This window comes from Pinus tabuliformis, chromosome 7, assembly GCF_031772625.1.
Source record: "Pinus tabuliformis cultivar Carrire ecotype Pingquan chromosome 7, CPIR1, whole genome shotgun sequence".
Taxonomy (NCBI): domain Eukaryota; kingdom Viridiplantae; phylum Streptophyta; class Pinopsida; order Pinales; family Pinaceae; genus Pinus; species Pinus tabuliformis.
The window spans coordinates 1,025,485,919-1,025,491,031 of record NC_142293.1 but is presented as its reverse complement, the minus strand read 5'-3'; the positions used below and the strand labels follow the sequence as shown (position 1 = coordinate 1,025,491,031).

Below are 5,113 nucleotides of genomic sequence, written 5' to 3'. Positions count from 1 at the left end.
TTGGCTTTGAGGTTTTGATAGATGTGTTGGCCCATATGTTTGATCGAGGGGTCGGCTTTTCCCTTGCATCTTACGTGCGTGGTAGGCTTTTGCGTGCGGTTTGTCGCTGCGGTGGTCGAGGAACGAAGCGTGCGCCCTTGTGGCGGGCCGTGTGAACCTGCGCGCTCGTGGTGTTGGTTGTCGGGCTTTCCATTCGACCCGTCTTGAAACACGGACCAAGGAGTCTAATATGTGTGCGAGTCAGCGGGTTTGAAAACCTGCGAGGCGCAAGGAAGCTGACGGGCAAGATCCCCTCTCTGGGGGGTGCATCGTCAACCGACCTTGAGCTTATGCGAAGGGTTCGAGTGTGAGCACACCTATTGGGACCCGAAAGATGGTGAACTATGCTTGAGCAGGTCGAAGCCAGAGGAAACTCTAGTGGAGGCTCGTAGCGATACTAACGTGCAAATCGTTCGTCTGACTTGGGTATAGGGGCGAAAGACTAATCGAACCATCTAGTAGCTGTTTTCCTCCGAAGTTTCCCTCAGGATAGCTAGAGCTCACGCGCGAGTTTTATCGGGTAAAGCAAATGATTAGAGGCATCGGGGGCGTAATACCCTTGACCTATTCTCAAACTTTAAATAGGTAAGAGGGTGCGGCTGCTCCATTGAGCTGCGCCATGGAATCGAGAGCTCCAAGTGGGCCATTTTTGGTAAGCAGAACTAGCGATGCGGGATGAACCAAAAGTCGAGTTACGGTGCCGAATTGCACGCTAACCTAGATCCCACAAAGGGTGTTGGTTGATTAAGACAGCAGGACGGTGGTCATGGAGGTCAAAATCCTCTAAGGAGTGTGTAACAACTCACCTGCCAAATCAACTAGCCCCAAAAATGGATGGCGCTGAAGCACACAACCTATACTCGACCATCGGAGCAATTTCCTAGCTCCGATGAGTAGGAGGATGCAGGGTTCGTTGAGAAACCTTGGGCGTGAGCTTGGGTGGATCGACCCCCGGTGCAGATCTTGGTGGTAGTAGCAAATATTCAAATGAGAACTTTGAAGACTGAAGTGGGGAAAGGTTCCATGTGAATAGCACTTGGACATGGGTTAGTTGATCCTAAGAGATGGGGAAGCCTTGTATCAAGGGTGCACTCTGCATGAGCATCGAAAGGGAATCAGGTTAATATTCCCGAATCGAGACATGGCAGCGGGCGGCAACGTTAGGAAATCCGGAGACGTCGTCGGGGGCCCCGGGAAGAGTTATCTTTTCTTTTTAACAGCTTGCCCACCCTGGAATCGGTTCACCCGGAGATAGGGTCCAGCAGCTGGAAGAGCACCACATGTCTTGCAGTGTCCGGTGTGCCCTCGACGGCCCTTAAAAATCTGGAGGACCGAGTACCGTTCATACCCAGTCGTACTCATAACCGCATCAGGTCTCCAAGGTGAACAACCTCTGGTCAATAGAATAATGTAGGTAAGGGAAGTCGGCAAAAAAGATCGGTAACTTTGGGAAAATGATTGTCTCTAAGGGCTGGGCCTAGGGGTTTGCGCCCTCAACTCGTGGGCTGTCGGCAGTCTGCCCGAGATGCTCTCGTGGCGAGGGCGGGAAGTCGTGTGCCGATTGGGCTACGGGCGTAGAATGCCCCATACCGGGGGCTTTTCCCTAGGCATCGAACAGTCGACTCAGAACTGGTACAGACAAGGGGAATCCGATTGTTTAATTAAAACAAAGCATTGCGATGGTCCCTACGGATGCTGACGCAATGTGATTTTTGCCCAGTGCTCTGAATGTCAAAGTGAAGAAATTCAACCAAGCACGAGTAAACGGTGGGAGTAACTATGACTCTCTTAAGGTAGCCAAAGGCCTCGTCATGTAATTAGTGACGTTCATGAATGGATTAACGAGATTCCCAATATCCCTATCTACTATCTAGCGAAACCACAGCCAAGGGAATGGGCTTGGCATAATCAGTGGGGAAAGAAGACCCTGTTGAGCTTGACTCTAGTTCGACTTTGTGAAATGACTTAAGAGGTGTAGAATAAGTGGGAGCCGTTTTCGGTGCAAGTGAAATACCACTACTTTTAACGTTATTTTACTTATTCCGTGGGGAGTTTAGCTGGGGCAGCACATCTGTTAAAAGATAACGCAGGTGTCCTAAGATGAGCTCAACGAGAACAGAAATATCGTGTGGAACAAAAAGGTAAAAGCTCATTTGATTTTGATTTTCAGTACGAATACAAATCGTGAAAGCGTGGCCTATCGATCCTTTAGATTTTTGGAATTTGAAGCTAGAGGTGTCAGAAAAGTTACCACAGGGATAACAGGCTTGTGGCAGCCAAGCGTTCATAGCGACATTGCTTTTTGATCCTTTGATGTCAGCTCTTCCTATCATTGTGAAGCATAATTCACCAAGTGTTGGATTGTTCACCCACCAATAGGGAACGTGAGCTAGGTTTAGACCATCGTGAGACAGGTTAGTTTTACCCTACTGATGAACCGCACCGCAATAGTAATTCAACTTAGTACGAGAGGAACTGTTGATTCACACAATTGGTCATCACGCTTGGTTGAAAAGCCAGTGGCGCGAAGCTACCGTGTGTCGAATTATGACTGAACGCCTCTAAGTTAGAATCCACGCTAGAAGTGGTGCATGTCACTCTTCGACTGTATCTCGACCTGCAGTAGGGGCGTTGCTTTTTCGCCCCCAGGGGCCCGTGTCATTTGCAAACCGCAGCCGTGAAGCATCTTGGTCGGGGCAGCTTTGAAGTTCAATTCCAAATGGTCATTGAGAATAATCCTTTGCAGATGACTTAAATACGCGACGGGGTATTGTAAGTGGCAGAGTGGCCTTGCTGCCACGATCCACTGAGATTCAGCCCTTGGTCGCCTCCATTCAGAGCTTCGCTCTTGTCACAAACAAAATCCAGGCAACCCTCTCGCACCTCTGCCTCTTCCTCCAGACGACAATTTTTCATTGCTTGGGGGCGGGAAATTTGGGGCTTCCACGCCGCGAAAGAAAGGGTGCCGAAGCACAGGAAAACTGGGGTTTCCATGCCGCGCCCCGCGACGAAAATTTGGGGTTTCCACTGGGCTCCTAAAATTCGAGGCTTCCATGTCGTGCCAAAAATTTAGGGTCTCCACCCGGCACCTAAAATTTGGGGTTTCCACCGGGCTCCTAAAATTTGGGGCTTCCATGTTGCGCCAAAAAATTGGGGTTTCCACCCGACGCCTAAAATTTGGGGTTTCCACCAAACCCGGCACCTAAAATTTGGGGGTTCTGCCCAGCGTAGAAAAAAAAATTGGGGTTTTCGCCCAGCGAAATTTTTTTTGGGGTTTACAAGTCACGCCCAAGCCTGGGGAAACTTGGGGTTTCCATGTCGCGCCCTAGCGCCCAAGCCGGGGGACACTTGGGGTTTCCATGTCGCTCCCCGACCGAAAGTGGTGGCACCCAAGCCTGGGGAAACTTGGGGTTTCCGAGTCGCGCCACAAACGAAACCGGTGGCGCCCAAGCCTACAGAAACTGGGGGTTTCCAAGTCATGCCCCGACGCCCAGGCTTGGGGAAAGTTGGGGTTTCCATTTCGCGCCACGACCGAAGCTGGCAGCGCCCAAGCCTGTGGAGACTCGGGGTTTTCCATTTCGCGCCCTCGCGCCCAAGCCTGGGAAGCTTAGGGTTTCCATGTCCCTCCCTTTGATGGAACCACGGGTTTTCACATTTTACGACACGAGGGAAACGTGGGGAACTTGGGGTTTCCATGACGATGCAAACTAGCTCGCAAGTCTCGGGAACTTGGCGTGTTTAGAAACCGCTGCCCAAGTCTGGGGAACTCGCTATTTCCATGTCGCGGCACACCCTGAATCGCCCGAGAGTCTGTGGAACTTCAGATTTCCATGTCATGGGGCCACAAAGAGCCGCCAAAGTCCGGGGAACTCGGGGTGTCCATTTCGCGGCGTGATGAAAACTACTACCCAAGTCAGTGGACACACACGGGGTTTCCATTTCGTGTCACAACAAAAATTGCTACCCAAGTCTGGGAAACGCGGTGTAAGGACCTGCGGTTTGGTTTCTCCCCGTCGATGCGAAGTGTGAACTCTACGACCGAAATGTGCGAAGGGACATAAGTATAATGTGCATTAGAGGTGGAGCGATGGTTGGTTTATAGCGTGGAAGCGTTTGGCATAACCCACGGGCCAACTTACATGTTAGTGCGACTTGAACGAAGGATTGTTTTCCGACCAACAATCGGATGGCAAGTTTGCGACGTGTAAGGGAGTTTTGGCACGCGGTGGTCGAGTCAGCCTGGGTAGTGACTCGCCCAACCGCTTGTATAAATATGGCAAGGCGTTGGAGGATTTGGCATTCATTCAAAGATGGACATTCGAACATGAGCATTCGGTGATCAAGAAAAAAGTGCGAAGTAGTGGAGCGGGTCGCAAAAGAGGCGCGGGCATATATGCACCCGCTCTTGGGCAAGCACACACGATACGCACATGTTTCAGTTATCGGGTGAGGGTGCGGGTAAGGAAGGCACCCGCCGTTCGGTGTGACACGGGGTGTATCTGGTAGGTGGCCTGCCCATCGTGGAAGAAGAAACACGGAGGTGTCTCGGGTGATTCGGGTAAGTCACCCACCCATCATGCAAAAGGGAAGGGGGGGTGACTCTGGTGATGTCGCCCGCCCGTCGTGCAACAGTAAATGAGGTTCGGTCGAGGAGTACGGTTGGCAGCTCGTGTGAGGGCGCGCCCGCCCAACTCGGGCAAGGAACTCGGTTGGCACACGGAGGTGTTGCCTATTTATAAAATTGGCTAAGTATGAAACTTGGTGTTTCCCATGTATACTTGTAAAGCCTCGTAAACATTGTAGAGTTGAATAATATATTGTATTCGGGCAGACTCATTGTTCAGGGAGTTTCCCCTCCCTTTATACTGCGCAATTGTGTTCTTCATGTATAATCACTGATGATAATGAATGTGTATGGGTGTTCATTGGTATAAAGGAAACATAATAATACTTGGTTGCAAAAAACAAACTAAGTAGATGAATGGTTGGGCATAGTCCATGAACATAAGTATTGGTGAAAAGAAAGTGTTCGGTGGTGCCGCACCTCGCCAAGTACGGCTGAAAGATTGTAGGC

General features: G+C 50.7%; 2 pseudogenes; both read left to right on the top strand.

The window, feature by feature from the left end:
• Positions 1-214: 214 nt before the first annotated feature.
• LOC149251146 (25S ribosomal RNA) lies at positions 215-1,438 on the top strand (annotated as a pseudogene).
• Positions 1,439-2,875, top strand: LOC149251145 (25S ribosomal RNA; annotated as a pseudogene).
• The last annotated feature ends 2,238 nt before the right edge of the window (positions 2,876-5,113 follow it).